At 38.4% G+C, this 18,087-nt stretch overlaps 1 long non-coding RNA gene across 1 annotated transcript; it reads right to left on the minus strand.

The window, feature by feature from the left end:
* Window positions 1-14,470: 14,470 nt before the first annotated feature.
* Window positions 14,471-16,294, minus strand: LOC139686780 (uncharacterized). Its single transcript, XR_011700562.1, has 3 exons — window positions 16,127-16,294; window positions 15,313-15,682; window positions 14,471-14,806 (listed from the first exon to the last, which is right to left on the minus strand). It is a non-coding gene; the product is annotated as an uncharacterized lncRNA (long non-coding RNA).
* Between the last annotated feature and the right edge of the window lie 1,793 nt (window positions 16,295-18,087).

Here is an 18,087-nt window from a genome sequence, read left to right on the forward strand (position 1 = left end):
AAGGCTTTCAATTTATTGAAGAACAAATAGTCCTCTTTGGCTTGAGACATGCCACTAACTACATATAATGCTCACTACTTCTTGTAGAAGCACTACAAAGATATTGAAGTCAAATATCTGCACATTTTCTAAGAAGGGATAAAATATATAAAGGTTTAAAATAGCTTACATCAATACTTGCAGTGTGAATCCTGTCCTCTTCCCTGTCCCCTCTCCTCTCTCAGCAGACCTCGTGTGGTCTAGCAAGCATCAGAATGTGGCTTCTTTCAGTTGAGAGCGCACAAATGGTGACACCAAAATTAGCCTGATGATGAATAGGAGATGTTGCAGACATCAAAAAACAGTTTCTTCCATAGTGGAGTCCATTCTAGGCTTGGGGTAAGAGTCGAGGTCCACCAATCTTTAGATAGGAAGTACAAATTTAGAAAAGTACAACAATGGGAGGGGTGGCAGTATGGGGGAGTTTATGACTTAAAAAAGTATCATTCAACCACATGAACAGTTTGGGGGTCAAGGCAACTAAGAAAAAATTCAACAATAATTAATGGAACTAGGAAAAGTTGGTTCAAAAATCTCCCCATCTCTGGATCTGTGCGGTTGAATTATTATTATTATTTTTGCTTTTTCTGTACATGGATTCAGAACTGCATTTCAGATGGTTAAATGAATTTGGCCAAGATAAAAAGACTAAATTAAATAAGGAAAGTAAGATATTCGAATGCAGATTTATATGATGGGTATGATTAGATGACTTTGAATTTTTTCTCTAAATTGTTCAATACCTTTATGAAAGTAATCTACCATTCAAACTTTTTAATTTTAGAAATCAAATACATGCTGATTACATTGTCAGCAACACTGTTTTCAATTACTATGAAATGCAATATTATGAAAATTCATTAAATTTTGATTTACTCACAGTGATTTTTTCATTAAAATTCTTTCCATGAAATCTTTCCAGAGATGACTACCAAATATTTAAACAAGTTTGAAGAAGTACTGCCTTTCTCCCAGTTCTCTTGTGTGCTTGAATCTATATTTATATTCCTGTAGTATTGGGCACATTTGTTCACATGTGCTCACATGTATCTGCAGATGGCATAATAAAAACCATGGTGCAGGCTATCACTCAGTACATACATTTGGGCTGACAGAGTTCTGTTGAAAAAGAAGCTGCAAATCTTGCACAGATAGGCACACTGGATGTTATGCATCTCAGACCTGATAGAACTATCTTAAATATTTCATTTTAAGCCTCATTGATCATTTGTAGAAAAGCAAACTTGAGGATCACAGAGGAGGGTCATCTCCATGACCAATATTGGGGATAGAAGTTCATGTGAAGTTCATCTTCTCATTTGTGCTTGAATAAATACCCTAGAATGTCGATCTGGGAATGGGGTTGGGGAGAGGACACAATTGTCAGTTCTACTATCGGGGAAAGATGCCAAGGGGCACACAATTTAAGACTACTCCATTATAGCATTTGACACACAATTATGAATCATGATATCTGAGAAAAGTTATTCCATCATGATGATTCGAACACAGGCCTTCAACATTGGAAGCCAATACACTAGCTGCCTCACCAACCTGATCTTCATTGAAGTCTTGTTATTTACCTAGTCACTAAGAATGCAAAAACATTCTTAAAAATTTGATAGTATGTAACGATTGCTATAACTTACAATTTTTTTACCAGGTCATAATTACTTGGCATGAGTTTTAAATGACATATTTAACTCAACTAGGAGTAATTATCTTCACTTTGAAAGAATTTTAACTCAAGTGTATGAAGAGAGATAAGAATGTACAACTTATCTGCCTGGATCTTTCCTTGCCAAGTAACTGCGCCAAACATTTGACATACGTATTACATTAATATTCCTACTAGAATGATGCGACGGGGTAGTCTAGACAACCGAAATGTTACATACTGTTAAGTGGTCCCCAGAATGAAATCCTGGTCGATATATTTGAGAAATCTGAAATTAAAATTGGAAAATCATGTGGTATTCATAAATTGAGGAAAACGATATTAGAACACAGAGATATGATTTGAATGTTCCCATTCACTGGATTCTAAAGTTTCACGCGGGCTAAGAGCTCGCGAGTCTTACAATAATCGTCATATTTCAAAAAATCCCTTCGGATCGATTACTAAGATATAAATCGACGGCAATAGTTGGTGAAACTCATTTAAGCCCACCTGGAATACGCGGACCAGCGTCCAGTAATTCCATTGACCCACTGGAGCGGCTCAATCCCTCCGACATTCACTTCTCGTCCGTCCGAACCAGGAGAGCTCCACTCACGCCCCACCCGCGAGAAGGAAGCCTGGCAGGAACAGAAGAAAGCAATATTGGCGAAAAGGCGAGATGGAAAGGGAATGAGGAGCTGGAAGATACGGGCGCGGGAAGTGTCGGAGAGCAAGCCAGGGTAATGGGAGACTTATGACGCCCGCCTGGGACAGGGAGGGGATGTGAGGGAGAAGGTTAGGACGAGAGAGGGGGGGACACGAATGAAAGAGGGGTAAAACTCGTCTACTCTAGATGACCTGGCCGATGAGTGCGCTGGTATGGTGAAATGAGTGAAGGAGGTGAGGAGGGCAATAAGTTTGTTGAGGTGGAGAGGTCCTTTCACGCTGACCTATCCGATGGCTTCCCGCGTGAGAGGGGAAATAAGTGGAGGGGTAGGAATGATTTCAATGAGCGCGGGTGGATTCGACCATGGCAAACGCAGCGATTGTGTGTGGTTCAAGCAGAGTCCCATGTTAGTAGGCATCCCTTTCAAACGGAGAGAGTTGGGTCTGCGGTACTTGACGGTTTAATTTGACACAAGGCTTTTGGGGGACGGTGGTTTGGGCCATTTCATGAAGTCTCCTTAGCTGAGGGGTCAAGGGTGGGGTTGCCCGTGCCGGGAGTATTTCCTACGAAGCGAGCCTTTACAGACACAGGTGAGAACTTAGGAAGGATTTCTATCTCCTTTTCGAAGGTAGTCCACGCGAAGAAGGCAAATCTCTAATATAATGTGTTTATTCACCTTGGAGACTTCAACGCAAAGCTTGGCAGAGAAGATTTATAAGTGCATAGCTGGAAAATACTCTTAACATACTGAATGAAATGAAAGTGGTAAGATGAGGAAGATAATGGGTCGTTAATAAAAGGTCCCTATGTTGAACACAAAGTCATGCAGAAATAAATCTAGAAAATGTCAGTTACGAGAGTAAACAATACAATCGATCATTACCAAGTTGATAAGTGAAAGAATTTTGTTTCGTGGGAAGTAAGATTACCTATGATAGAAAAAGCAATGAGATATAATGACCAGAATGCTTAGATATAGAAGGGTTCTACCATACCGTAGTTGACTGATATACTGTCATGACCATCCTATTTATGAACGTAATATTGGTACTCCCAGTTTATTTGCAGTGCCTTCATTCATTCATAAAGTGCCACTTTCTGATTAGATATTTAATTATGGACTCCATATTATGTCGCAAGTTTGCGACATGGTACTCCTTTCCTGGCTCCTCCGAATACCCCAAGCGATCAAAATCACAATGTTGCAAGTATGAAGCATGGCATTCCTTCCCTGGCTCCTCCAAAACTCCCACGTGACCAAAGACGATGTTTCAAGAGTATTCCTCCCCCGGCTCCTAAATTGGGTATAAAAGCCCTGATCGCGGGGCGAAAAGAGGTCAGTTGGTTATCTGGCGGTGACCGGTAGAGCACGAAGCTTCGACTGTGTTGCGCTTGTCGCGACAGCGTGTCCTATTTCTGACTCAACTTGGGACGAGGGCTCCGCCTAGGTTACGTATTCGGAGGAGCCAGGAAAGGAGTACCATGTCGCAAACTTGCGACATAATATGGAGTCCATAATTAAATATCTAATCAGAAAGTGGCACTTTATGAATGAATGAAGGCACTGCAAATAAACTGGGAGTACCAATATTACGTTCATAAATAGGATGGTCATGACAGTATATCAGTCAACTACGGTATGGTAGAACCCTTCTATATCTAAGCATTCTGGTCATTATATCTCATTGCTTTTTCTATCATAGGTAATCTTACTTCCCACGAAACAAAATTCTTTCACTTATCAACTTGGTAATGATCGATTGTATTGTTTACTCTCGTAACTGACATTTTCTAGATTTATTTCTGCATGACTTTGTGTTCAACATAGGGACCTTTTATTAACGACCCATTATCTTCCTCATCTTACCACTTTCATTTCATTCAGTATGTTAAGAGTATTTTCCAGCTATGCACTTATAAATCTTCTCTGCCAAGCTTTGCGTTGAAGTCTCCAAGGTGAATAAACACATTATATTAGAGATTTGCCTTCTTCGCGTGGACTACCTTCGAAAAGGAGATAGAAATCCTTCCTAAGTTCTCACCTGTGTCTGTAAAGGCTCGCTTCGTAGGAAATACTCCCGGCACGGGCAACCCCACCCTTGACCCCTCAGCTAAGGAGACTTCATGAAATGGCCCAAACCACCGTCCCCCAAAAGCCTTGTGTCAAATTAAACCGTCAAGTACCGCAGACCCAACTCTCTCCGTTTGAAAGGGATGCCTACTAACATGGGACTCTGCTTGAACCACACACAATCGCTGCGTTTGCCATGGTCGAATCCACCCGCGCTCATTGAAATCATTCCTACCCCTCCACTTATTTCCCCTCTCACGCGGGAAGCCATCGGATAGGTCAGCGTGAAAGGACCTCTCCACCTCAACAAACTTATTGCCCTCCTCACCTCCTTCACTCATTTCACCATACCAGCGCACTCATCGGCCAGGTCATCTAGAGTAGACGAGTTTTACCCCTCTTTCATTCGTGTCCCCCCCTCTCTCGTCCTAACCTTCTCCCTCACATCCCCTCCCTGTCCCAGGCGGGCGTCATAAGTCTCCCATTACCCTGGCTTGCTCTCCGACACTTCCCGCGCCCGTATCTTCCAGCTCCTCATTCCCTTTCCATCTCGCCTTTTCGCCAATATTGCTTTCTTCTGTTCCTGCCAGGCTTCCTTCTCGCGGGTGGGGCGTGAGTGGAGCTCTCCTGGTTCGGACGGACGAGAAGTGAATGTCGGAGGGATTGAGGCGCTCCAGTGGGTCAATGGAATTACTGGACGCTGGTCCGCGTATTCCAGGTGGGCTTAAATGAGTTTCACCAACTATTGCCGTCGATTTATATCTTAGTAATCGATCCGAAGGGATTTTTTGAAATATGACGATTATTGTAAGACTCGCGAGCTCTTAGCCCGCGTGAAACTTTAGAATCCAGTGAATGGGAACATTCAAATCATATCTCTGTGTTCTAATATCGTTTTCCTCAATTTATGAATACCACATGATTTTCCAATTTTAATTTCAGATTTCTCAAATATATCGACCAGGATTTCATTCTGGGGACCACTTAACAGTATGTAACATTTCGGTTGTCTAGACTACCCCGTCGCATCATTCTAGTAGGAATATTAATGTAATACGTATGTCAAATGTTTGGCGCAGTTACTTGGCAAGGAAAGATCCAGGCAGATAAGTTGTACATTCTTATCTCTCTTCATACACTTGAGTTAAAATTCTTTCAAAGTGAAGATAATTACTCCTAGTTGAGTTAAATATGTCATTTAAAACTCATGCCAAGTAATTATGACCTGGTAAAAAAATTGTAAGTTATAGCAATCGTTACATACTATCAAATTTTTAAGAATGTTTTTGCATTCTTAGTGACTAGGTAAATAACAAGACTTCAATGAAGATCAGGTTGGTGAGGCAGCTAGTGTATTGGCTTCCAATGTTGAAGGCCTGTGTTCGAATCATCATGATGGAATAACTTTTCTCAGATATCATGATTCATAATTGTGTGTCAAATGCTATAATGGAGTAGTCTTAAATTGTGTGCCCCTTGGCATCTTTCCCCGATAGTAGAACTGACAATTGTGTCCTCTCCCCAACCCCATTCCCAGATCGACATTCTAGGGTATTTATTCAAGCACAAATGAGAAGATGAACTTCACATGAACTTCTATCCCCAATATTGGTCATGGAGATGACCCTCCTCTGTGATCCTCAAGTTTGCTTTTCTACAAATGATCAATGAGGCTTAAAATGAAATATTTAAGATAGTTCTATCAGGTCTGAGATGCATAACATCCAGTGTGCCTATCTGTGCAAGATTTGCAGCTTCTTTTTCAACAGAACTCTGTCAGCCCAAATGTATGTACTGAGTGATAGCCTGCACCATGGTTTTTATTATGCCATCTGCAGATACATGTGAGCACATGTGAACAAATGTGCCCAATACTACAGGAATATAAATATAGATTCAAGCACACAAGAGAACTGGGAGAAAGGCAGTACTTCTTCAAACTTGTTTAAATATTTGGTAGTCATCTCTGGAAAGATTTCATGGAAAGAATTTTAATGAAAAAATCACTGTGAGTAAATCAAAATTTAATGAATTTTCATAATATTGCATTTCATAGTAATTGAAAACAGTGTTGCTGACAATGTAATCAGCATGTATTTGATTTCTAAAATTAAAAAGTTTGAATGGTAGATTACTTTCATAAAGGTATTGAACAATTTAGAGAAAAAATTCAAAGTCATCTAATCATACCCATCATATAAATCTGCATTCGAATATCTTACTTTCCTTATTTAATTTAGTCTTTTTATCTTGGCCAAATTCATTTAACCATCTGAAATGCAGTTCTGAATCCATGTACAGAAAAAGCAAAAATAATAATAATAATTCAACCGCACAGATCCAGAGATGGGGAGATTTTTGAACCAACTTTTCCTAGTTCCATTAATTATTGTTGAATTTTTTCTTAGTTGCCTTGACCCCCAAACTGTTCATGTGGTTGAATGATACTTTTTTAAGTCATAAACTCCCCCATACTGCCACCCCTCCCATTGTTGTACTTTTCTAAATTTGTACTTCCTATCTAAAGATTGGTGGACCTCGACTCTTACCCCAAGCCTAGAATGGACTCCACTATGGAAGAAACTGTTTTTTGATGTCTGCAACATCTCCTATTCATCATCAGGCTAATTTTGGTGTCACCATTTGTGCGCTCTCAACTGAAAGAAGCCACATTCTGATGCTTGCTAGACCACACGAGGTCTGCTGAGAGAGGAGAGGGGACAGGGAAGAGGACAGGATTCACACTGCAAGTATTGATGTAAGCTATTTTAAACCTTTATATATTTTATCCCTTCTTAGAAAATGTGCAGATATTTGACTTCAATATCTTTGTAGTGCTTCTACAAGAAGTAGTGAGCATTATATGTAGTTAGTGGCATGTCTCAAGCCAAAGAGGACTATTTGTTCTTCAATAAATTGAAAGCCTTTCATTTTATTTTTCAAATTTTGATTTGTTTTCTTATTTTCTTTCTCGATTGGATCTTTCATTTGAAGAAAACTTTTTCCAAATTAATCTCATATTTCCCTTTAACTGGTTGGATGCAAGTCAGCTATTGTGCTCTGTGAAATTAAGTTTTCTTTGAACCTTGGCTTAAATTTTAGTTAGAACACAGTTGTGGTCTTTGTCTTTTAATTTATTTTAAAAAACACAAAGAACCTTATGTTGATTGAGGGATTGTGGTTAGGATATTTTTCCTCCAATGGGTTCAAGGATGGTTGGGGCACTTGTTCTAAGGAATGAAGGAGTGGGTTATCAGGGTGAGTTATTTTTAGAAAAAGGTTTCAATAATCAGTATATATGAAATTCAATGGCCTTCATGGACCCATTTTGATCATGTGAAGATTGTGTCTCTGCTTTTCCTTAGTTTTGGCGGTTTGAATTTTCACTTAAATGAGTTGGTGGGCATCCTCCGTGAAAACTCTTAGCATTTATTTGTATGATTTCTGTGGCTTCCAAGATGAGTTCAAGTAAGAATCAGCTCTCAATGGCCATCAATTTTGCCTCTCAAAATTACATGTGGAGCAAAGGCCACTCCGCGCATGTTATGCAATCACTAACAGAGAGTATTGCTTGTTATTTCAATACCTGTATTGTGTAATTGCAAGTGACAGTTTAGGTCCGTATGAATGGACATTGTAAGACCTACTACATCCTTTCACCTTGCAAATGCCTCCTGGGATGCTTTTAATTATAAAATTCTTTGTATTAATTGTAAAACTGCTTTCAGACCAGATAGACCAAAGCTCAGGAAAACCCAGGACAACTAAGTCATCAATTCCCAGTCATAGCCTAATCCTCTTGTTACTGCAATTAACAACTTAAACCTTTCTGTTACCTATTTTCTTACCTCTGTATCAGCCCCCTCTCTCCACATCCTTCTTTCAGTTCTTTGCTTTTTTCTCTGTGCTTGCCTATTTTTCATTACCTCATTTTGTTGGGCCATATTGTCCAGGAAAGTCCGTTCACCTGCTGATAAATCTCACTGAAAGGTAATCTATAATGAACAAGATGTTTTGTCTTTCGAGGGGTGTTTCCTGGAACTACCATGCCTGCATTGAAAGCAATGATTAATTATAGCTTACTTCTGTTGAAATTTCACTGTTATAAACAAACTCCACTCAAACTGACATTTATGTAGACTTGCCTGGAGTGAAAATTATTATACTTTATCTGAATTGAGAAAATTATTCAATCTGACTTACCCAAAGGGATCATAGAGTTACAAATCAGTTGTCTCTTGACCTTAATAATCAGGTTCTCATGGGCCCATGGATTGTGACCCCCAATGGGGCTTGGGAGGGTTTCATGTGGGATTGCCAGCCGAAATACACTACAATTTATAATGGTGTTTAAACAATTTGGATTTCAATTAGCATCATGGTTTGATTAATATCATTATCTAAAATATTCGATAAAACTCATTAAGACAATCCCAATGAAAATTTTCTGTCACTTCTAAGAAGGCAAAGTTCTTTGTCTCTCCCAGCAATACTTGCCTTGGATATATATCCTCCAAAAGTGTTCTTAAATGTTTTAGCACTGAAGTGTTATTTTATTTGAATAGCTTAGGGACAGAGGGGAATGACCCAAGCTATTTTGGTATAAGGCTGACTGGAGAAGGCTGAAGGGAAGGTTGAAGACTTGTCATGGGACTTTGAGGGGCCAAATTGGATGCAGTTGGCAGGGCATCTATACTTTATTACCCATTATTTTCCTCCATTCCTTCAATTTCTCTCTTCCATTGCAATTCCTGTCTTCTCTAAGCCCTTCATCACCACAATTCATTGAGAGATAATTGGTGATAAGACAGTGGATTGGATTGGTGCTGTTTGGTGTCACATCAATTGGATTACTGCAAGAAATATGATCATATGATATATTTTCAAAATGACTCTTTGACAGAGAAAAGTTTTGACTTTAGATTTCTAATACCCTTGCTGGGAATCATGAAGATAATTTGCTGGACAACCCACTGAATACTTCTGAATTTCCACTACCTGTGCCTTTAAATAAAATTTTCAATGAAAAAATGAAGGGTTGACCTACATAGGTAAGAGGGTATTTGTAGTAATTAAAAAAATTATGTGCAATCAGAGTTAAACTTCAACAAGGTCTGATTTTGATATTCATTGCTGTTGTAGCTTTGTAATAGTGATGTCATGGTTATGACTACTCCTACAGCTGCTTCTGAATCCTACGTGTTGCAGCATAACAGTAGTAAAAGCAAGCAATTACAGCGGTTGCATGTGGGCAGTATTCGTGGCAATGGTGGTGAGTTTTTGAAGGACTTAGGTCTCACTATTCATTAAATAAATCCAAATATATGATTGTTTATAACTTGATAACCACAGTTGAGTGCTAAATTAAATTTCTTTTCATCCTTGTTGACAGCATGCATTTCATGAAAGTTCAAATTACTTCACTGGAATGAGCTCGTAAACATTGAATAAATGCAAAACACTGCTTGCAAAAGAGTTATCTAAAAAGTGGAAATTGAGTAAAAATTCAGGATCCGACTAGAACATGAGATCAACCAAGATTCAGGTGTATATGGTGAAACCCTCCCTATTGCTCAGCGACAACAGCTTCAGCCAAGGGATATCACAGATTATTTCATGTGACCCTTGGGTTGCTTCCTCACGTGATACCGCCAGAAGGATAGAAATGTCATTGAAAAGCTCTGGTTTCCCAGGGAGATCTGGTTAACTGACAAATAGCACATGTAATCAATCAGTTTGTAATGGCCTATGAAGAATTTTGAATGAAATAGTGTTTTCAAACATGCTAAATTTTTATTCCTAATCATAATAAAAGGTATTTTTTACAGAAACAGAGTTAGTCAACTTATAAGGCCAATCGCTTCCAGCATTCGTGATAGGTATCTGTCCTGCTATGATGGTAAAGGATGAAATCAAATGAACATATCATTGGAAGACGTGGCCGTCTAAGAGAAGTGCTGGACTGCTGACTGGAGGGCCCGGATTTGATTTGAAGTCCTGCGTCTAAGGCACCCTTTCCTCCACCAAGCTGCTTTTTTTGGGGACCAGATCTTCCTGAGAAACCATAACCGGCTAATGGAAAGGCACTGATCCCCCTTCCCTGATGTATGAATTTAACACACCATTGGGCTTAGTATTGAGTGAACTCTAAGGTCACTAACAAAAAAGAAATTTGGGTTGATTACTGTGATATTTTGTGGTTCATATCACAGTGGTGCCTAGCGTCCAAGTATTTAAAGGTTTATCATGATGTGGCTTGATTATTCTAGTTTTCATAATTAATAGATTTATCACTATTTGATGTGATCTAACCTTTAACATGAAACATGTAAATAAAGAATTTTCCTATCTATTCGTGGAGTAATGAAATATTTTTAAAAATATTTAACAGGCAGCCATGCAATTTTTAATTGCCAGAAACCAGCTTCAACCAATAGACCAAATGCACAAAGGCAGGTTAAAAAAATCCATTCCAGTTCAAAAGTTGAAGGGTGATTTAGTGTCTTCAATTATTAAAGCTAGAAAAACATTAAACAAACACCAATGAGTTTATTGCAATAAAGTAACCATAGTGAAAAATCTGTTGTGTAGTGGCCCTTGGAAATGTTTCATTAAGACCCATGAACCCCAGAGAGCCTTAGTCAGTCACTCGTATGTAGATGGCTTGCTTTCATTTGATATTTATTTCAAAAGTTTCTTCCAATTAACAGTTGCCAGGTATAAAGGTTAATTTACTTCAATCCTTCCAAAGGTTTTCGCTCCTTTTCTCCACTTCAGTTTCTCTAATGTCCAAATTCTTAATCTTCAAACTGGATAATTGAACCTGAATGGAGTGGTCCAATGAAATATGAAGAGCATTGATATTGCATTAGCATTGACATTTTGAAGTAACCTAGTATCATCCACTCCTACTTGAAATCATTCCATTAGTATAAGACATTATCTAGTTCTGTAATTGGCAGGTAAATCTGGTCCAATAAATTACTGTCCATAAACAGCTTTGATCAACAGTGACCAGAGTCATAATCCTTGTCTTGATGTCAGTTCCCATACAAATCAGAGCTACTACTTGATTATAATCTTTTTTTTTTTAATTCCTTGGTATCTTATTTTCATTTGATAAATACATTTTCCTGGTACTAAATGTAGGTCTAATAATAATAATAATAATAATTATTATTATTATTGTTAATTTACCGGTAAAGGTAGGTTTACTATTAAAACTAGATACCAAACAGTACAGTGACTACTTCCTTGCCTCACCTAACTAAACAACCCAGCATGCAGCACTAAAATAGACCTGCTTCAAATTATTCTTACCACCTTATTCCATTCTGTCTAATATGCTTCTACTACTACTACTACTACTACTGCTACTACTACTACCACCACCACCCCTTCCTCGCCTAACATTCTCCCATCTATTACAATTTTCAACACCCCATTGCTAATCAAGAGAGTGGGCATCCACCTTTCCTGCCCGATTATTGCCAGCAATCCCTTCTACTCTCCCATGATTCATAGTACTTCCGAGTTTGTGGGGTTAGAATTCATTACAGTCTGAATTCCTTATTCCTTTGAAACTAAGCAAATGAATCTTAATTAGGTTGCTGATATGAATCCCATTCATAGGTAAACATAATTAATTTGAGAATATGACTTACTAAGTGAAGTATGGATAGTAGTTTGTAAAGTTAATTTTCTGGTTCAATGGAAAGCATGCATCATAGTTTTTCCACGTCATAGGGTAATAAGGTTAAAGGGTAAATTATTCCTTCAACTTTTCGTCTACGCAAAATATTCTGTGAACTTATTTAAATTTACTTCATTTGAATTTGGGTGAAAGCCAAAGAAACTACATTGGAGGTGCAGAAATAGTATCCCTGAAATATCAGGAACATGGATTTAGTCAAACCCATTTGGAAAGTCTTGTTTGCACTATTGTTTAAGAATAAATTACTTATTTGACACTTTTGTATTCTAATATTTTGAAATTAATAAAGGTTTTGAATATATTCCTGCATTAATGATTCTTATGAATAATTAAAATGGTAACCACTATGACTGCTGTAATAGAGCATGTGAAAGTTGAAACCAGTGCAGTGGATAGAACTGCATAGATCAACTGTACCATTGGAACTGTGTTGAGATGAAGTTCCTAAGGACTATTTGGAAAATGCTATTATTAGCTAGCATTCAAGTGTTTTGGGTCAAATAAAACTCTTCTATGCTACACAATGGACCGTTTTCTTTGAAATAAAAATTACATGGAATACTGAATATGAACTAGGAGAAATTGCTACCAATTAGGGATGCCACCCCATTCATAATTTGAACATCTAATTTGTGTACACACTGACAGTTAAATTATGAAGTTCCAGCGCATTCTATGAAAATGAGCTGGAAGCAATCGAAATGATGCGTCATATCTTAAATTAACCGTGCCCCAATGTCGAACGTAGCCCATGAAGCCAAATACATTTTGAATGGCGATGTAATAATTGAGTTTCGAAATTACACGTCGGTGTCTCTAGTGGGAAAAGGATGTACTAGGATATGCAGGTATTTGAGGAGGTTTCAACTAGTGAAGGCATACGCCATCTGTTGTCTGGATTCTAAACCAACCCAATAATTAATTTTTTGTTCATTAATTTTCAGTTAATTGTCACCAGAGGTTTTGACAGTAGGTTCAGGATGCCGCGGGGGATCAGGAAAACATTTAAATATTGAATATTTTTGTGAGGAGGGCTGCCATTTTTTCCGGCGCCCCGCCGCCCGGCTGGAAAAATCGGCAGCCTTCCTCACAAAAATATTCAACATTTAAATGTTTTCCTGATCTCCCGCGGCATCCTGAACCTGCTGTCAAAATCTCTGGTGACACTTTTGCGTATATTAGCGGAGCGAAAATATTTTGCAAAAAAAAAAATTTCGGCTGCAAAAGTGTATCGAAGTAACATATGCTATACTCTCATCTCAACCATCCGCCTCTTATCCCCCGGGCTACCGGGTTTCTTGTAATTTGGAGGTTCGGAACTATTATTTTTTCTGCAAAACTACGGACTTTGCCGATTTTTTCTTAAAATCACATCGATGAACACCGCAAGGCTCTTCACTTGACGAATCCGAGGCATCTGCCTGTCTCGACGCCTCTCTCGCCTGGCGAGGGGCTCTGGACTTAGAATATTTTTCTCAGGATTTGACTTCACGTAAATTTTCTCGGGGAGGCTAGGCACCTCACGGTACTCTTTGAGACGGCTCGTGAGCGGTTGGCCGTCAATGGAGCATCTCTTTTTTGAAGCGTGAGCCGGTTCTTGGAAAACATTCGATACCATGCTTTTTCGCATCTATTTATTGGACTTTGTGTAGTTCGGCATATGACGTAATTTTTGGCCCGGTGCGAGCTCAAATGTTTGTTGTAATCACGAATTTCACCTTAAAAACCAAAGAACAATTGTTCAGAGTGCACACAATGCTGATATGCAGGATAGGATAAAACTACTTTAGAGTTATTTGGCATTTTAGGCTACCAACGTACGTATTAACGCATCTTTTCATATTTTTAACACATAGTAGAGCTTCTACTTTACTATTTCATGCCGATAATTAAAATAATGCCTCTTTCACGTTTTTTTGGCTTTTAAACAATCTATTCGATAAAAAATTGCTGCGAATAGATATTTGCAATAGACACCGACACTTCATTGTTAACTATCTACTTATAATTCTGTTTTAATTCATGACGAATTTAATAACCCGCTTTGCCGAATGTTGAGTATGGCTGAGGGTGTAAATATATTCAGTCTCATTTGTTGGAGATTATTAGAATATATCAATTACAGTTATCTGTACTTAAGGTAACAATTCAAATCAACATTTTTATTTAGTTTTGACCTCCCAAAAAAAGATTAATTTTTGGCTGAATTCCTGTACTTCTCTTTTTCCTTTTTAAGCAGCACATTAAGGCAAAGTTAAGTCATTCAGAAGTTATACCAAGAGAAAGATTTAAAAATTATACATCATTCATTTGTTTCTTTCACCTTTATTACTCATAAAATACATTGGTTGAAATACATGTGTAGTAGAAATCGCATCAGTATTCCAAATGTACTTTTAACCAAAACATTTTACTGAAATGTCCTCATAGCCACTTTCCACAAAGTTGGCGGTGGAGGAGTTACAGTCTATTCAGAGGTCTCATTCAAGGCTGACACCCACATGAAGGGCACTTCTTTATATGCTGACGGCACTGTCCAACTTGGCACCAGCAAGGAAATATACACATTCCTTCGGTGATAAAGCTTGCTGATCAAGTTTGTTTCCCATGGATGCTGCTCCTCCTCTCACCTAGCATAAGCATCCAATTGAAGACCTGAAGGAAAATTTAAATATGATTATGGATTTCAAGTTAATGTGGTTTTTTTAAAACTACTTTTATGATGTTTTGAACAAAAATATAAATACTTGTGTGTTCAAACTGGCTAAAGAAATATTTACTGGTTTAAGATTCAACTATAAAAAAACCTCACAGCTCAGACAGAAGTGACCTAATGGACATCAGAGGAGGAAAACCACTGGTAAATGTCAAAACCAGAATGCCTCAATCACCGAATGACACCATTCATGAAATTTTTTAACCATCGGGTGAAATCACTAATTGCCCAAAAACAGAAAAGAATGAAACGAAGAAATTGCATATACAGTTACTGAAGGAATGAGTGCCCAAATAACATTTTTATTCTCCACGGACCATACATATCATGTGCATACAGGAGTCTTCAAACAAAGAAATTTACAAAATACATTTTGGCACAATGAATATGCTAAAAAAAAGTGTACATATTAGAGTATTTAAGAAAAACTATGCATCACAATTACTTTGAGCAAAGGTTTCCACGGCATTGAATTGCTTGTCTTTGCATTTCCGGGTTCTCCATCCCCATTGGTTGCCTTTTGGTGACGACAGTGTCGCTGGCCATCCTGCCTGCATCTTCAGGTCGAAGGTATTTTTCAAAGCTTTCTCGTCCGCTTTATATAGAGCTGGCAGTCAAGTACTAGCTCTCATTCAAGGCTGACACCCACATGAAGGGCACTTCTTTAGATGCTGATACCACTGTCCAACTTGGCACCAGCAAAGAAATATACACCTTCATTCCTTATATCTTTCTGTGAGAAAGCTTGCTGATCAACTATGATTCCCATGGGTGTTCCTGCTCTTCTCACCTAGCATAAGCATCCAATTGAAGACCTGAAGGAAAACAATTTAAATATGATTATGAATTTCAAGTTAATGTGGTTTTTCAATACTACTTTAAGGATGTTTCAAGCAAAAATATAAATACTTGTGTGCTCAAACTGGCTAAAGAAATATTAACTGGTTTAAGATTCAAAGATTAGTTCCCCTTAAAAAATTAAAAAAATTGAAATTAAATGAGTATATCTGTAATGAAAAAATGGTTAAGAATGGCTTGCTGAAATAAATAACTTCAGACCATCACTCATAAATAACATGTCAGAATATTCAATTGTTCACGGCTCAACCTGTACGCTAATAAAGGACAGTGGAAAGTTACTTTGTATTCTTAATTTTATTAACATGTCAGAAATTTGAATCTATAATGCATTAATGTAATTAATCCTTAGGCTTTCGTGCCGTCTATCTGATGAATCCATGCTGATTTCCGGGAATTACCGTCGCGTAGTTTAGTTGGTGGACAACTGTTTTGCCCCCAGTCCCGGAGGCATCTTCAGGTCGAATTGATGTGCGTTGCATTTTGGCCGCTATATATAGGAGACGCTGGCTGGCCGGGAGCTCTCTGATTGGATCTTTCTTGATGGCGAGTGGGAATCACCCTTTCCCAAGTGGAGGTCGGTGTAGCCGTCCACTACAAAAATTGGGCCGGCACGGTTGAAGTTGTATGGATTTTTTATTTTTTCCACCGCTTCTCTGATGAGTCGCGGAAAATATCGCCTTTCTCTTGCCAGCACTCTAGTCTGGTCGAACTTTATAGAGTGTCCAGGTTCCGACCACGCATGTTCGGCAATTGCCGAAAGTCAGAACTGTTTCTTATCTGTGGCTCTTTGGTGCTCCTTGGTCCTGCATCTGATGGACCTCCCTGTTTGACTGATATATGACTTCCCACACGTGCACTTTATCTCATATACACCTTTGTGCATGAGACCGGGGATTAGGTCCTTTGGCTTAGATATTATGTCGCCGATTTTTCTGGCTGTGGAGAACCTAGTGGTTATGTTATGCTTCCGTAGTAGCTTGCTTATCTTCTCAGCCGTTCCGGCGACATTGGGGATGTAGCATATGCAGCTGGTTTTTCTTTTTCAGGTTTCTTCTCGCTCTGTTCCTTGGCCAGAATCCCCTCTTTCGTCAACTCCATTTCCTTTATGACTGTCCTTTTTTGGACCATGTGTTCTGGGTATCCATTTTTCCCCAGCGCAGAAACGAGGTATCTCTTTTCTAATGGGAGTGATTCGGCATCGGAGATGGCGTAGGCGCAATGAACTAGTGTATTTACTAGCGAGCTCTTATGGGCGGAATGGTGGTGTGATCGCGCATCCAAGTACCGGTCGGTGTGGGTTTTCTTGCGGTATACCGCATGGCGAAGGCTGCCATCCAGTTTTTTGGTCACCAACACATCTAAGAAAGGGAGAACACCATTCTGCTCAGTTTCCATGGTAAATTGTATGGCAGGATGTTGCTGATTTAGGTGTTTCAGGAACAGCTCTAGTTCTTTCCCGTGAGGCCAGATGACAAAGGTATCATCGACATAGCGGATCCAAAGAGATGGTTTCTTCGGATAGGTCTCTATCGCCTTCTTCTCAAAATTCTCCATGAAAATGTCAGCTACCATGTGTCCAAACTGCATGGATGGAGAATCTGGAAATGAAAAGACAAGCATTACAATTATTTGTTATTTAAAAATTTATCCAATGAAAAATAACACTTCATTAGAAGGAATTTCCCAATATTCAATTTGAAACCACGATTTATCTCTCACTTTCAATGAGTTTGGTATTGTGTTATTAATTATTACACCCATTACCATCGGAGTTTTATATGAGATTGCCGATTTATGATAACTTATGTGGATGCTATGATTTCTTTTTGAATATGAGTGAATTTGGCTATTTGCATGAAGGATATTATTTATGATTAAGACAGACATGGCAAATATATATTGCATAGAAAGAATGGTAAGAAAATTTAAATTTTTTGAATCAGGGCTTATTTGGTTGAAGATAACTTTGTACAACAGATCCTCTGAACACACTTCCAAGTGATTCCCCTGGAGAAAAAAGTAGAATGATGAGACTTATGCAGGAACCAAATCGTGGACATCAAAGTGGGAAGTTTAGGAGACAGATTATTAACGTCAATATTCCAGGCACCAGTTTATTCAACACATAGACCTAAAACCTTGATATTGTATGTATGAATAATGATTTCTTGCTGAGATAGAAATCAATATCCTCTTGCAATATTGCACCATTAAATGAGAGGACGCGTGTCTTATTGCAAAACTAGTGCATAAGTATGCTGAGACTTTGATAGTTTCACCTAAACTGAAAATGTTAAAAATTTACTTAGTCGAATAACCTTTCGTGATTTAAATTTATTTTGCTATTGACATCTTGTCA

The sequence above is a fragment of the Hetaerina americana genome, unplaced genomic scaffold (genome assembly GCF_022747635.1).
Source record: "Hetaerina americana unplaced genomic scaffold, ioHetAmer1.1.p SCAF_1, whole genome shotgun sequence".
NCBI lineage: Eukaryota > Metazoa > Arthropoda > Insecta > Odonata > Calopterygidae > Hetaerina > Hetaerina americana.